Genomic DNA, 17,804 nt, shown 5'->3' with positions numbered 1-17,804 from the left:
AAGAAAATTATAATGTACAGTATATGCCACATCTCAACTACACACACACAGGGGGAACACCCTCTTTTCAGCCTGTCAAGCGGCGATTTGTCCTCCGCTGCTATTTGTCAGAGAATGAGAGGAAGAAAAGAGAGGAAAAGAGAAAACGGGACAGAGGGAAAGAGAGAGAGACGGAAGGGAAAGAGAGAGAGACGGAGGGAAAGAGAGAGAGACTGAAGGGAAAGAGAGAGAGACGGAAGGGAAAGAGAGAGAGACGGAAGGGAAAGAGAGAGAGACTGAAGGAAAGAGAGAGACGGAGGTAAAGAGAGAGAGACGGAGGTAAAGAGAGAGAGACTGAAGGGAAAGAGAGAGAGACGGAGGTAAAGAGAGAGAGACGGAGGGAAAGAGAGAGAGACGGAGGTAAAGAGAGAGAGACGGAGGTAAAGAGAGAGAGACGGAAGGGAAAGAGAGAGAGACGGAAGGGAAAGAGAGAGAGACGGAAGGGAAAGAGAGAGAGACTGAAGGGAAAGAGAGAGACTGAAGGGAAAGAGAAAGAGACGGAGGTAAAGAGAGAGAGACGGAGGTAAAGAGAGAGAGACGGAAGGGAAAGAGAGAGAGACGGAAGGGAAAGAGAGAGAGACGGAAGGGAAAGAGAGAGAGACGGAAGGGAAAGAGAGAGAGACGGAAGGGAAAGAGAGAGAGACGGAAGGGAAAGAGAGAGAGACTGAAGGGAAAGAGAGAGAGACGGAGGGAAAGAGAGAGAGACGGAGGTAAAGAGAGAGAGACGGAGGTAAAGAGAGAGAGACGGAAGGGAAAGAGAGAGAGACGGAAGGGAAAGAGAGAGAGACGGAAGGGAAAGAGAGAGAGACTGAAGGGAAAGAGAGAGAGACTGAAGGGAAAGAGAGAGAGACTGAAGGGAAAGAGAGAGAGACGGAGGGAAAGAGAAAGAGAGGGAAATAGTTTTTATGTGACAAATAAAGAAATCAATAAATCATTGTGGGTCTGAAAGGTTGTGGTGAGGCGGGGTCATTTCTCATTGAATATTTATGAATCTGTCGTCGCCACGCATCTCTCTCAGCTATGTTGGGGACAGGGTGTGTGTGAGTGTGTCTGAGCTAGTGCACTGTCTGAAATATTTAAACACTGGACTTGTGGGCCAACGGAAGGGACAAGGCAGGTGGAACGAGCAGGGATGGTGAAGAGAGAGGAGTGCCATCACAATGGTACAGACCTGGTGTGTTAGCGTGAGAGGGTGTGTGACTATGTATGAGTATCAGAGGACGTTGGTGGGAGGAGCTATAGGAGGACGGGATCATTGTAATGGCTGGAATGGAATGGTATCAAACATATGGAACCCACATGCTTGACTCGGTCCAAATATTTAATTCCAGCCATAACCATGAGCCCGTCCTCCTATAGCTTCTTCCACCAGCCTCCTCTGGTGAGTATGTGTGTGAACGTGTATGATTGTGAGTGTGGAAGGGGCATGTTGAACAACCATTACTTCTGGTGCAGACACACACACTATGTTAAGCTTTACCTATACAAGTATGCGTCTGAACATGAACTGATGGCACAAGTCTGTCCATAATATTATCTATAACGTCAAATGACTATTAGATGATGGTAACCATGATAACGAATGAATGTTTTAGTGAATCCCAAAATCCAGTTTCAGGTCCTATCTTCCTAACCTGTTGTAATCCAGCTGTATTAGACAGATTATCCTGATTATTATACTAGCAGACCCTGAGCCTGAATTAACACTGGAACTACCAGTTGATATTAATTAACAGATTTATGTTGGGGGATAATCTCCAGATGAAAACTCTTCCTCAATCCTTCCCTCTCTCCTGACGTATTCATTTAACCGTTTTTAGGTAGTCATTTTGACGAAATGAAACAGGGGATGAGAAAGTCTTATAATCCTATAGGCCTATGGTGGCAAAGGTCTGGCAGGAAATATGTGCATGTGTGTGAAAGAGAGAGAGAAAGGGAGGAGAAAACAAACAGATGATTAAGTGGGTGGTGGAAGGCCTTGCGGCGATGCTGATATTTAAACCTATTCTGTCTCCGGCTCCACCAGATAACAAGCTGATTCAGCACACATACAATGGCTACGTGTACCGTATGCAGAGAGACAAGGAAACAGACACACACAGTCTCCCTTTTAGAGAGTCCACACCTGATATTCCTGGAGCTACAGAGACAGACAGCAAACAGACAGCAGGCATGATAATGAGCAGGAGTCACTTTAGAGGGCTGCAACCGCCAAACACTACAGCGCCCTTCTTCTCCATCCCTTCTCTTCTTACACAACAACTACTCCTACCTTCTTCTATCCTCTCCTCTTCCCCTCCCCTGGTCACTATTTTCTCCATTTCCCTCCCTCCATCCCTGTCTTATTTTCCTGCTCTGTCTTGGTATTAGTAGCAATGGTTGGTGTATCACTTTCCTTCCCCCTGCTGTCTGTGCTAACCACACTGTGACCTGGCTGAACCCTCTTATATCCGCTCCCTTATCTCTCCCTAGCCACTACCCACCCTGCTCCTCAGAGCTCTACCCACACACACCTCAGAGCTCGCACACACACTGATGGATACACACACACACACACACGGATACACACTCGCACGCACACACACACACAAGCAGCGGACGCACACACATACTTTTCTGGCTTTCTCTCCCTCCTCCTCCTTTACTCCTGCGTACTGAAGGTAAAACTGTACACTACACACTGTCCCTGCATCTCACTACCAGCGTGTAGCTATCCATGCACCAGTTCCTCCACTCCCCACAGCAGGGGAGACGCAGGCCTCTCAGGCAGAAGAGAGGCAGTCAGTGACACAGTGAGTGCGGTGAGTCTTGGGATGCGGAGAGCCCCCAGATCTGGGCCTGTCCTGATCATTACACGTTAGCCCGTCTGCATTAGTGCCAGCCAAAGTGACAGCTGTCAACGCCACTGAGCAGAACAGAGCACACACACACGGATTGCCCCCATCTCCCCCCACCCTACTCACTCTGTCCCCATCCGTCCTTGGAGAGTCGCCAGGGAGGGCACACAGGATGGGAGACAACTTCCGTCCACAGAGAAGATGAGAGGAGGCGAGAGGGCGGGCAGGAGATATCTCATGAGAGGCCATTCCTGTAGATAATGGACAGCCTGGGAGAAAGCTTGTCGTGTGCAGCACCATATGCCTGATCTTCTTTCACAAGCTCTGGGTAGAAATATGGACAGTTGTCTTTTATCTGTCCATTTGTTTATTGTTCATCGCTCTTTACCTGGGGCCCCACAGATAGCATATGATAGCAATAAGTGTAGAATTGTAGGAAATTTGCTTTAAAACGGCCAAATTCTCTCTCAGCCTCATGGGTAAATGTGAACAATAGCATGAGATGAGATATAAAACTGGAAAAATTCTCTCTGACCCATGGTAAAAGGTTTCTGGAAATTATCTTGAAACCTGCAACATGTTCTCATAGCCTCATGACAAAATGTATAGAATAGCACTATAAAACTGCACATGGACGTCGGTACCCAGGGCCCCAAATGTGGTAGTCAGGCCCTGGCTGAACCCAATGGAAATAGAAACACAACTCACCTATATGGACAGATGTGCATTCCTTCCTGTATCCAACAACGATGAGAACTACAGAGGAAGCTAAACTATAAATGGGTAGGTTGTTTGGCAACAAAACCAACGTGTGCGTAACTAAGGAGGAAAACAGACAGGATTGGCTTAGACTGTTGACAACATGTAAACTATATTTCAAAACATAAATAGTAGAATGTGGGGTAAGTTTAGCATTTCTTTACATTCAGCATCACTCCGTCAAGGGAAATATTGTATTATTTCGAACAAAGACACAGTATCTACAAATATTTCAGGATGTTGTGTATCCCTAGGGCTGTTGCGGTGACCGTATTACTGCCACTCCGGCGGTCACGAGTCATGAAGGCAGTCAAATTCCACATGACCGTTTAGTCAGGGTAATTAGGCTTCTCCAAGCTCTGATGCTGCTGCTGGTCATTAGTAACCTACCAAACTTGCTAACTGCCTGGTACTCAACACTCTATTGTCCCTCTCATCACTCTGACATCAATGCAAATGTCTTCGAAAATCTAATCAAACACTTCATGAGTCCATAAGCTCATGTTGCGCTACATTTCAATAGGCTATGCAATTGTGGGAGAAACAGAATGATGGCCACTAATAAAAAGAGGAGGTGACCATCAGCTTTCTGTAGGCTAGGCTTACTATATTTATTTCTTACCTTTCCAAATATGAATCACATTGATAATATTTACAACAGGAGTTTAACCTACCTGGCTGGCATGAAAATTAACCACAGGGAAAAGTTTCCTCCATTCCCTATTTAAGTGCATAGATGACATGTCTTTTTCCGCTTCCCTTGTTTCGATACAAGTGCATGATAATGGTCCATTCATAATCCAAATAAATGTCACACATATATTATTTAGTATATGTAAAGACAAGATTAAATCAAGAATAGTCTGATGGGTGACAATTCTAGCCTATCAGTTGTGAATGATGCCCAGCATAAGAAACAAGAATTCTTTTGGCGACTTTTTCAAATCATAGTCACACCTCTTTTTTTTTTTTACCTTTATTTGAACTAGGCAAGTCAGTTATGAACAAATTCTTATTTACAATGATGGCCTACACCTGCCAAACATGAACGACGCTGGGCCAATTGTGCACTGCCCTATGGGACTCCCAATCACGGCCGGTTGTGATACAACCTGGATTCGAACCAGGGTGTCTGTAGTGACGCCTCTAGCACTGAGATGCAGTGCCCAGCTCTTGTAGCCTAGCCCTTAGGACTATATGTTTTAATAAGATTTGTATCACAACTAAAGTGGCCAAATAACTTCTTAAAATTAAGCACATTAAGCATATATAAGCAGCGTGAGTTTCAAGTTTGGGGAAGATCATTTTTACCATAAAAACGCACCTTTATAATAAAATTATGCATTATGCATTACATGCATAATTGCATTTGCGGTCACTTTTGATAATGGTGTTTTCTGGTAATGGAACATTTGTGCTTATAGCCTACTACCATGTGCGCATTGCTGCGCTTATAATGTGAAGAAATAGCCTAGTAGTTTATCAACATTTGTAAGCTTAACATTATGATTTAAAAAAAAAAGTTTTTTTGATGCTAGTGGTTGTATTCATTTGGGATCTATCGATACCACAAATGTCCCGGACTATGTTTCGAATATGTATTTCTCGCACAGAATAGGTCGACTTTTGTACTATGGGGGATAGTAGATTGTTCTTCCAATATCTTCAATATGCACCTCGGAATTGGATAAGGACGCGCACAGTTGCGTACCTGATCTGTCTGACTTGTAGCCTGTGAGTAAGACCCGATCATGTGACGGAGTGACGGAGGGCCGTGTTCGGATTGCGCAGCACACTCAAGGAGAAGAGCACAACCAGCACTCCGGACCACACAAGGCATGGATTTTTTTAGGGTGCATTACCGCCACAAAGGGGATGCCGCCTGTTGTTACCCTGTTGTTACCTCATATTCCAGCGATAATGCCTTACATTACGCCTGGGTAGAAAACACTTCATTTGCTCAATTTACCCTATGGCCATTGGCTCAACTTTATTTTTGTTAATTTACCAGGTAAATTGACTGAGAATGCATTCTCGTTTACAACAATGGCCCGGGGAACAGTTACAGGGGAGAGGAGGGGGGATGAATGAGACAATTGGAAGCTGGAGATTATTAGGAAAACATTTTGACTATATTAGCCCACACAGCTTTAAAGTATGCACTTTCATCCTACTGTATAAGGTTAGGGCCTCATATCGAAGCTTATACAGACCAACTGATGTAAAGAACAGTATTACAATTATCTACTTTGATTTAGATACAAGCATCATGAAACCTCTAACACAATCAATTAATTTGAATTGGTGAAAATCCGTTTTTCTTTTACCTAACTTGCTTACAACTTTTTCCATGTGGTTTCTTCCTTCACAGACTTCATGAAATGAATGAAGACTTCTTCCTAAATATTTGGTCAAATGATACATTTTGTGTATGGTTTCCCAGAAACAAGGGTGGCTTACCCCAATTTACCCTAATCTCCCCTACATTTGCACAATAAGCACTTGTTGTCTCTAAAAATACATTGTTACAGTTGTTGGTTAGCTAGCTAACATATTTTAGCCAAATAAGCATAGACATAACATTAGTGAAAACAAGACTTAGTATCAATAACAAGATACAACAAGCTGAAATGTGCCACCTATGATTCCCCACATTTTTGTCATTGTTGCTAGCTATCTTTTTCTACATCCAAACAGGTATTATGTCCATCACCTACTGGGTTTTGGGTGAAAAACATACTCATTATATTCTAAAATGTACTCCTTCATTCAGTTTCAAATGTCTACTCAGGTCCCTACACAGTCTCTGGGGCCTGGGGGGGGGGGGGGGGGGGGGGAGTAATATCTCATCCACTGTCATAGCTTCAACATCTCTACTCTCTCCTTCAACAATTTCCACTGCCTCCGCATAGGAGACAGCCCTGATCCTCGCTAGTTTGACCTCCTTCACCCTAACAAGGCACTCAGTGAACTCTGGAACCTGATTCCCATAACAATAGCAGCACCGTGCATCCTCTGACTCTTCAACACTGATATTCCGTGTCAAACTTTTTACATTTATGCGATTATAGTGGTTTTTATACACACGCTTATCTCATATATCCCAGCTTTTACATGAGATCACCATAATACCGCTCCTGGTCACTCTGACTCTACCTTTCCCAATTCATCCTTCATCATCTTAGTAACCGCAAACTGGTCTCTCAAATAAACATAATTCATGAAATGTATTCATACCAGAAACTGCTGTTCATTTCCAACTTCAGGTTTTTTTTTAATTTTTTTTTTACATTCTTCTTTATTACATTCATCCAGTTATTCTTAACAACTTAACTCGTGCCAACAGAATCTAACATTGCACAACCTGTCACACCACCGGGTCAGATTCAAGTCCTCTCGTTGTAGAAACAAGTGTGTCCCCCAGTAGGATGCTCCAAAAGTAGGTCACAGTTGCTAGCTATTTGACCGTTCAGAATCATAACATACGCCTTCCGGCCTCATCAATGCACGCGCTTCATTTTCATGAAGTTGTCAGCCAACCGGTCTGAGATAATTAAGTATAAGGGGAATGATTGGTTGTTACTTACCCCCTCCATAACAAAAACAAAACAGTGTACTTGAAGAAATCAGATTTTTACAGAAAGCTATGGTGGTATCCGGAGGCCCTGCGTGTTGTGGTGTGTTTACCTTCTCCGTTTGGCCGCAGGCTTGGTGTGCTATCTAGCAGCTCCACCGTTTGGCAAGGATGTTAGTTGCAGCCTTCTGGTCTATCGGATCTCTACCGAATATTCCGATGGTCTTTTATCGTTGCTGAGAGAAGGAGAGAGACATCGTGCTGAATGAAGGAACTCAAAACAAACCGACAGACAGGGTAGGGTGGAAGTGGAGGAGGATAATGGCTTGTTCTGCGTGTGATAATGTCTTGGTGAGCACTGTTCACTCGTTTCAATTTAAATATATTCAAATTTTCAGTGTGCACATGTATGAAACAGATTTATCAACATTAGTAACTGCAAAAAAAACATTCCGTTTTATTTTATTTTTTTATATTAATAAAATAACTTTGATATGCATATAATTACTTAGCGCGTTTAGCCTAAATATTGTAGGCTACAAATAATGTGAAAATTATTTGATTAAAATCTTTATCAAAGATCAAAACTTATTTATATTTGGATATTATCACTTGGTGACACGTTTCTATTTAATTGGATCTTTGAGTTTTTGTTTTGTTGTTGATAGTAGAAAATACACTGAGTGTACAGAACATTAAGACCATGCAACTCAATATTAGGAAGGTGTTGTTAATGTTTTGTACACTCAGTGTATATCATGATGGATTTGTTCCCGTAGAATATTTGTTATTCATTCATGTAATCTCTAGTATTTTGATGTCATTTCAGCTACAGACAGGACACAAGGCTACAGTGTTGGAAAGGGCTGTCAGACAAGAGAAAAAGCCAGTGGATATTCACTCATTCTCTGAGATACTAATGACCAGTACAGCTATTAAAAATGAATGTTTGTAATGATAAATAATGGTAGAAAAAAAACCACACCTTTTTTGGGGGATCATTGAATTTAATAAACTTTATTGATCTCCACAGTAGAAATTGGATGATATTATAATGACAGGACAGGTGTTAGGTGTTGCCTGGGACTGATACTCTCTGGTTGTTCTCAAAGTCAATGAGATGAGGCTTCAATCCAAACTGCAGCGTAAGAGTGTTGAGTTAGTCTCGTTGCTCAAAACACTCTCACCTCTCTTCCTCTCATCAATATCAACATCCTCCTCCCACTTCCCCTCTCCTGTTTCTGCTCTCTGTGTGTGTGTGTGACAGTATCACTGTGTCCAGCATGCAGCAGGGTGACGCCCACCACAGGATTCCATAGTAACACCCTCCATCATCAATAAGTTACGAGGAGGCCAATACACACACACAACCATGCTTGAGCCTCTCACCGTCGAAGAGGAAAAGGAGGTTGTCTCGATTCCTCGACAGACATACTTATAAAGATTTAATAACATCCCTCTCTAAAACACAGGAATTCCTCCTACATTTCCCTCTACCCCCCTCGCTGTGTGTGTGTGTGGTGTGTGTGGGGGGGTCATTGCCTGACTCTGGGGTGTGATTTTCTTCTTGCCTGGGGAAGGCAAGGAGAGTGGTCCCAAGACTCACAGACATCACGATACCTAGCCCACACACACACACACACACACACCACTGCCCTACTACAGTACAACTCAATTCATATTTCACAGAGCTTTATAGGCCCTGTGTGGCTCCGTTGGTTCGATTCCCACAGGGGACCAGTATGGGAAAAAAGTATGAAAATATATGTACTCACGTCTGCTAAATTACATAAATGTATATTATGACTATTTCTAGTCTTTGATTTGAAATGTGGTATTTTAGAACGCTGCAAACAGTTTTACATGATTATGTATTTGTCAATTTAGCATATTGGTAATTCTGTATGAGAATGAATACAGTATAATAATAGTTAGCAATTTGTAGATGCTGTACAATACATAATGCTATTTAAATTGACTGAAACAAGACAAAACAGATTACACATCCACTTGTACTATGTATTTTGGTTTTAAATATGAACTCATTGTCAATGAATCTGTGCGGTGCACTACTATGCGTGTCTTCTGTTGACGTGTGTGTGTACTAAATGTCTCTGTGTGAAGTAACCATAGTGTGCATACATTTGTTTGTTTGTTGCTTTGTTTATTTATTTATTCTTGGTGGACAGGATTACCTCTAAATTATGGAGTAGCAGTCCCCTTTCTCTCTTTAAGTAAAAAATAACATCTGTAAAAGCCTCCAGAGCAGAGCATAAAATATACATCTACTAGCCTGGACTTGATGAGAGAGAGAGAGAATGCTGAGGGTGGAGAAAAGAAGGAGGGAGGGAGGGTGAGAGAGCAGGTCAGTGAGGGAGAGAGAGAAGGAAAGAAGAGATGGAGGGAAAGATGGTGAAGGGAAGCACATCATTCTCTTTCTCTCTCAGTAGCAGTGAGTGGATTGAGAACTGGGCAAGTGAAGCTTTAATACAGTCACAAACCGACTCTCTCGCTCCGAAACTGTGAGCGTCACGTCTTCACTCCTAGCAAAGACTATCATTGTTCTGTTGGATGGTCATGATATCAGTCCCTCACCCTGACCTGCCTGGAACCTCTAACCCTCACCTCCAGTTCATCCTGTCCTTCTCCAATCCCACACTACCCTTCCACTACCCCCCGGGGATGAAGTGTATAAATGCCCTGCGTTGTGGGGCAAACTTGTGGCTGTTGACACCACATTTTAATTGAGAGGCTGATGACATGACACCAGGGAAGAGGACAGGGTGTGATGGCTTCCTGGACGACCTGGAGGTCAGCTAAGGGGAATCGGAAGCCCACTGGTTCCGGAATGGAATCCAGATGGATGTATAATTGATATGTTGAGAAGATGCAGACCCCTGGACCCCTCGCCTTCTGACAAAAACACAGCATCTGATTGGCTGTCGGGTGATCAGGACGATAGGATGGCAGTCCATCGCTGAGTGTAGCGTAATGTAACCCTGACACACACACCTCACCCGTTCAAAACACTGACACACACCTCCCCCGTTCAAAACACTGACACACACCTCCCCTGTTCAAAACACTGACACACACCTCCCTTGTTCAAAACACTGACACACACCTCACCCGTGCTTTTAGAGGCACAGGAGCTAAAGAATCTTCTGCTCAGAGGATAATCACACATACACACTCACATACCATAAACCCAATTTGTATTAAAGTGAGTTTGAGATTCCTTTTTCTATGATCATTGTACACTCTAAATGTTGGGTTTTGTACACACAAACGCATGCGTAAACAAAGAAACACACCCTCTACAACCACTGTGATTATTATTATTTGACCCTGCAAGTCATCTATGAACATTTGAACATCTTGGGCATGTTCTGTTATAATCTCCACCTGGCACAGCCAGAAGAGGACTGGTTCCTCTCTAGGTTTCTTCCTAGGTTCTGGGCCTTTTCTAGGGAGTTTTTCCTAGCCACCATGCTTCTACACCTGCATTGCTTGCCGTTTGGGGTTTTAGGCTGGGTTTCTGTACAGCACTTTGAGACATCAGCTGATGTAAGAAGGGGTTTATAAATACATTTGATTGATTGACTGCACACTTCCCTGGGTTATCATTGTGTGGTGCTGGGCCCTGGCTGGTTTGGGTCAATAGCTCCCAGCTAGCTGCTTTGTTCATTGATTACTGATTGAAAAATGATTGTCTGTGAAGAGTAAACACTGGAGCACTGTGCCGGAGGGTCAGGGGGGAATACACATCCACTTAGATTTACAACTGGACTGATATGCTGTGTGTGTGTGTGTGTGTGTGTGAGAGAGAGAGAATGTGTGTGTGCACGCGCCAGGTAGTACAGTCATAAACATCTGTGCAGATTTATGCAAGAGGGGTTATGGGAGAGCATTAGGACATACGTGACCCACTAGAGAGAGGCTTATTTCTCTCGTTCTACTCTGTTATTAATGTATTTATACTACAAGACCAAAAGTATGTGGACACCTGCTCATCAAACATCTCATTCAAAACTCATGGGCATTAATATGGAGTTGGTTCCCGTTTTGCTGCTACAAGTCTCCACTCTTCTGGGAAGGCTTTCCACTAGATGTTGGAACATTGCTGCGGGGACTTGCTCCATTCAGCCACAAGAGCATTAGTGATGTCGGGCACTGAAGTTGGGCTATTAGGCCTGGCTCGTAGTCGGCGTTCCAATTCATCCCAAAGGTGTTTGATGGAGTTGAGGTCAGGGCTCTGTGCAGGCCAGTCATGCAAACCATTTCTGTATGACCTCGCTTTGTGCACGGGGCATTGTCATGCTGAAACAGGAAAGCACAGAATCGTCTAGAATGTCATTGTATGCTGTAGCGTTAAGACTTCCCTTCAATGGAACTAAGGGGCCTAGCCGGAACCATGAAAAATAGCCCCAGACCATTATTCCTCCAAATCAAATCAGTCACATACATGTTTAGCAGATGTTATTGCGGGTGTAACAGAATGCTTGTGTTTCTAGCTCCGACAGTGCAGTCCTTTTTTAAATTTTATTTAACTAGGCAAGTCAGTTAAGAACAAATTCTTATTTACAATGACGACCTACCCTGGCCAAACCCTAACCCGCACGACGCTGGGTCAATTGCGCGCCACCCTTTGGGACTCCCAATAACGTCCGGTTGTGATACAGCCTGGAATTGAACCAGGGTCTGTAGTGACACCTCTGGCACTGAGATGCAGTGCCTTAGACCGCTGCAGTGCCTTAATATGCAGTGCCTTAATAGCTAACAATTTCACAACATATACCCAATACACACAAATCTAAGTAAAGGAATGATAAATTAAGAATATATAAAATCAGGGATGCAAACTGGTGAGGGCCCAAAAAGGTGACACTTGTTTGTTGCACCGAAACATGCAAAACAAAATCCCTGCTAGGGGGAAATGCAGCTTTTAACTAATTAAAACAAAGAATATGATCTACATGATCAGTCTCTGTGTGTTAAATAAAAAGTGGTTCATGTGAACCTAACTCACAGCTAAAAAACTGTAAAGAAAGCAATCCAATGTTATTTGTTACTTAGACTTTACTGCAAATCACACTCAAGTCTTGAGAGAAAACTATACACTAATATTGCAGCTAGCCATGACAGCCTTTATAATAGAACACTTGTTACCATGACAGCCTTTACAATAAAACACACACACATATCTAAATATTGCACTTGGGGGAAAAAACATCTTAAAGTAGAAATAAAATGAAACAAACCAGCGTTGTATTTTTGCTCTACTATAATGGCCACTAGTAGACATCGATCGAGTACACAAGGCTACATGTGTGCAAAAAATAACATTCACCAAGTAAAAGCATTTAATAATCCCCCTCACTCACACACAAGTGGTACTATCAAGTTCAACACAACAAAAGCTATATCCTTGGGGTACACAGCAGGTTATTACATTGTACACTTTCTGCCTGTGGACATCTGTTCTACAATGTCTCATGCTCTGCTGCTGGCACCCTTTGTTTGCATAATTTATCTCTTTCAGACAGAGAACACCTGACATTTTTATCCACTGTATTGAAAAAGTGAGAAAGTGTGTGGTGTTCCTTTCACCTCTATAGGTTTCTCTGGCTAATTGAGCTAAAAGAGAATTCAATCCAGCTAGCAAGATAACGTTACTTAACAATGCTAACAATACTTGTTCCACCACACTTTCTCCCTCACCTCAAACTTTCCAAATGCCAGTTGTTTTTTGGTTACAGCTTCATCACCTTCTTACCCCCGTCTCTGTGGTCAGGCTTCTCACCGACCTTTTTGTTATCGTTCAGGGGACACGCTGCTGTAACTGGCAAACAGATGTTCTACTCTCTGCTGTCTTTCCAGAGCACGCGCTGATGCTGTAACTAGCAAATTGGTTGTTGCTTCTCTCTTCAGTCGCGTGCGGCATTCTGCTGTTACGATTGGCTGAGCCTTGAATACAGCCAGTATTGCGCATTACTCGTTCGCTTACAGCCAGTAGTCTGATCCAAAGCCCCCACTCCCTCCCAAACTTCTCAGCGGGTCTATACGAATGACGTGTGACCTATTTTGGATTCAAAATGGTGAATTGCGCCGAAAGGTTTGCATCCCTGATAAATACATGGACGAGCAAGAGCCACTACACTAAGATACAGTATAATACAGTATATGAGTAATGCAAGATATTGTAGCGACCCGCACAGACAGCGGTGTGTTATGTGTTAGGCTATTAGTGGGTTGTGTTGTACTTACCAGTCTTCGCGGGGTCCGACATGCCAATCACGGGAATGCCTGGAATGTTCTGATGCCGGGCATCCTGGTGGTTGGCGGAGTGGCGTGGAGGGGGGTTGGGCAGGGGGATGGAGCATTGGAAGTTAAGACCAGGTTTAGCCATTGTTCTTTCTCTTACGTCTGGCCTTCACAAGAGAAGGTCACGGTTGGCTTGTGGGGTATCTCATTTATTTGGCGTGGGCTATGGCCAAACAGTAGCCTGTGTAAAGTTGGGTTAATAAACCGTCAATTCGTAAACTCAATCCTCTGTCTGGACAATTGTTCCTTTATGATCTAGTCAGGTCATTACAATATGAAAACATTAAAGTGCCTGGTGTTTCATTTATTGAAGTGGCCAGTGATTTCAAGTCTATGTATATAGGAAGCAGCCTTTAATGTGCTACACGCTTCAGCACTCGGCAGTACCGTTCTGTGAGCTTGTGTGGCCTACACTTCGCGGCTGAGCAGTTGTTGCTCCTAGACGTTTCCGCTTCCCAATAACAGCACTTACAGTTGACCTAACTGATTTGTTGGAAATGACGGTGCCACATTGAACGTCACTGAGCTCTTCAGTAAGACAAACATTGGCAGCAGAATGACCTATGAAGATTGCATGGCTGTGTGCTTTATTTTATACACCAGTCATCAACGGGTGGGGCTGAAATAGCCGAATACACTAACTTGAAGGGGTGTCCACACACACTATATATACGTATCTAGAGATGGGACAGCCGAGAGAGACAGTACCAATGACCTGAGAAAAAAAGCAATTTTCAGCTCTCAAATCTTACAGGGCCCCCTCTCTCTCTAATATTTACATGCGGGCTTCTTTAGTGAGAATTGTGTTACATAGACATGTATAACCTATTATATGTACAATACACACATCAATGGATCAAAGCATTTTTCATAAATAGCAATGTTTTTTTTAATGATGGGTTGCATTTCACTACACCCGTAATGACATCTACTAAATACGTATATGTGACCAATAAAATTTGATTTGAAAAGACTCAAACTTATCTGGCCATATCTGATACAATAACCAGGGTTATAGTGACACCTGCTGGTTACCACAGAACTACAATTATATAACTGAACATGACAACCCTGAGAACCGGTTACCATCAATGGAGACAAATCCGTGATCCACTCCTTTAATTACACTTAGAAAAGTCTGCAAGTCACACTCTCACACACACAGGAATAGATAGTTGATTATATATGAGCAGCCAGCCATGATTTTCACTTTCTCAAACAAAAGAAAGCAGTACAAATCCCTTAATTAACAAAACATCTAAAATAATCACAGAAATGCACACAACCAAAAACAAACATCAACACCACAGAACACCATGGCAGACAGATTTCACAAATCAGAAACACACATCTAAACTTCATAATTGAGATGAAAATAACATGAAATATTGGAATTTCAAAATACTATTTGGGTATCCAAATATTGAAAATGTAAAAACAAAAAGCGGCCTTAATAAATGTAGCATCAGCTTTCCTCTATGCTGTTAAATTAGATTGATAGCTGGTTTCTACTTGGTAGACGGTCAATTCTCATCTTCAACTCTACTTAGTAGCAGGTCTTTATAAAAACAACACATCATTATTATTCTAAAATCTGTGTGCTGTGTTGGTCTGAGCAGTAGTAGGTCAACTAAGTCCGTATATCCCCTAATGTACCACGTTAACCATTTCAGTGTCACAAGATACAGGTAACTAACCAAATAATGGCAACACTTGAGTAAATGAGGCATACACAGTAGTATATTGAAAGCAGGTGCTTCCACACAAGTGTGGTTCCAGAGTTAATTAAGCATTTAACATCCCATCATGCCTTGGGTCATGTATAAAATGCTGGGCAGGCCATGATTTTGGCTACAATGTCTTTGCCCCAATCGGATGACAATGCCCCCGTTCACAAGTCATCACTGAATGGTTTGATGAGCATGAAAACAATGTAAACCATTTGCCATGGCCATCTCAGCCACCAGATATCAACTCAATTGAACACTTATGGGAGATTCTAGAGCAGAGCCTGAGACAGCGTTTTCTACCACCATCAACAAAAGACCAAATTATGGAATATTTTGTGGAAGAATAGTGCTGCATACCTTTAAGAGAGTTCCAGACACTTGTCAAATCTATGCCAAAGTGCATTGAATCTGTTCTGGCTCATGGTGGCCCAACACCCTATTACGACACTTAATGTTGGTGTTGCCTTTATTTTTGGCAGTTTCCTGTATGTAGAGCATTTGTTTTCCCAAGAAGAGAGTAATTGCAGAACACCATTAGGGGCGTTTTCCAATATATATATATATATATATATTTCTTGATATAAAAAGTTACACCCATTGATTCTTGCCATTGGTCCGTGGTCATTTCTGTGGCATTGTAGCTAAGCCTAACCTTTTTCCTAACCTTAACCTCAGTCTCCAAACATGGCTCACTAATCCACCTAACCTGCTATGTAAACAAATCATGTGTTGAGAAACCATCAGTCTCATAACACCGGAACTGACCGATGGCAGGTATCAATGGGCATTTCCCGGGTTGAACCTCCCGGGTGGCGCAGTGGTCTAGGGCACTGCATCGCAGTGCTAGCTGCGCCACCAGAGTCTCTGGGTTCGCGCCCAGGCTCTGTCGCAGCCGGCCGCAACCGGGAGGTCCGTTGGGCGACTCACAATTGGCATAGCGTTGTCCGGGTTAGGGAGGGTTTGGCCGGTAGGGATATCCTTGTCTCAGTATGTAAAATGTAATAAAATGTATGCACTCTACTGTAAGTCGCTCTGGATAAGAGCGTCTGCTAAATGACTAAAAATGTAAATGTAAATGTAAATTTCCTGATAGCAGGGAACACCCATATTAAGAAACATCCCAAATTGTGGTCTGCAATTACACCATATTAATTTTTCTGCACCTATGAAGTCACAGTGCATAAGAATGTAGTACAAAACATCAGTAGAAAAACTAACACACATACACTGAGTGAAAAGAACATTAGGAACGCCTTCCTAATATTGAGTTGCACACCCTTTTGCCCTCAGAATAGACTCAATTCATTGGGGCATGGACTCTACAAGGTGTTGAAAGTGTGGCTGGATGCTGGCCCATGTTGACTCCAATGCTTCCCACAGTTGTGTCAAGTTGGCTGGATGTCCTTTGGGTGGTGGACCATTCTTGATACACACAGGAAACTGTTGAGTGAAAAACCCAGCAGCTATAGTGGTTCTTGACACACTCAAACCGGTGCGTCTGGTACTTACTACCATACCCCATTCAAAGGCACTTAAATCTTTTGTCTTGCTCGTTCACCCTCTGAAATGGCACACAAGCACAATCCATGTCAATTGTCTCAAGGCTTAAAAGTCCTTCTTTAACCCGTCTCCTCCGCTCATCTACACTGAAGTGGATTTAACAGGTGATCATCACTTTCACCTGGTCAGTCTCATGGAAAAAGCAGGTGTTTCTAATGTTTTGTCCACTCAGTGTATAACCATTGAAATACTTTGAAGGTAGTCATTTGTCCTCAACTATCAAACAGAACCAAAGGACTTTACATCAACAACTCTAGAACACTGGTAGGAGAATGGAATGCAGTGCTATGGCTACAGCTATACATTCCCTGCTGCACAATGCTTTAACTTGAGGAAGGGAGGGCTAAACTCAGGTCCTGAATGGATGTCCTTGTTTTTACTGTTGAGAGTGGAGTGACCTCGTTAGAACTGGAGTGGAAAAGCAGGACTCTGGGATACAGTAAAACATGTTTTTAACATTAAGACCAGTGGTGTAGTGGAGGGTAAACGCAAAAAATGTAAAAGCTGTTTGTGCACCTTTTTTTACGGGAGCATTTACCCAGCTTTTGCAGAAAAAATGCATTGAAAGTATACGAAGCATTATTATTCTCCACGAAAGGCGATCAGTGTTTATACACCTATATTTTCACTGATTAAGACATGTGGTCTTTGGATCAGCGGCTGTAGTTTGACATTAAGTCTTCTTGCATCTCTAAAATAGTAAGCTACAATAACACTGGGCCCCAACATTTAGCCTATTTTGGGACATCATTTACATTGTCTTAACTCCCTCAGCGACAGATGCATGCAGTCACCTGCTTTCTAAAACTTTCTCTGCAGTTGCTGTAATCTGGACCAAGCATCCTTTCCTACGATCCTCCTCTTCCTCTCCTTGCTGCAATAACACATCCAATATCCAGTCATTTACAACACAGCCTTGTATTGTAACATGTCCACCTGTCATTCCCTGAGTGGTTTGTCTATCTATGGCACTGTCTGAAA

This window comes from Salvelinus namaycush, chromosome 10 (genome assembly GCF_016432855.1).
Source record: "Salvelinus namaycush isolate Seneca chromosome 10, SaNama_1.0, whole genome shotgun sequence".
Lineage (NCBI taxonomy): Eukaryota > Metazoa > Chordata > Actinopteri > Salmoniformes > Salmonidae > Salvelinus > Salvelinus namaycush.
The sequence above is the reverse complement of the archived record's forward strand: the minus strand, read 5'-3'. Positions refer to the sequence as shown.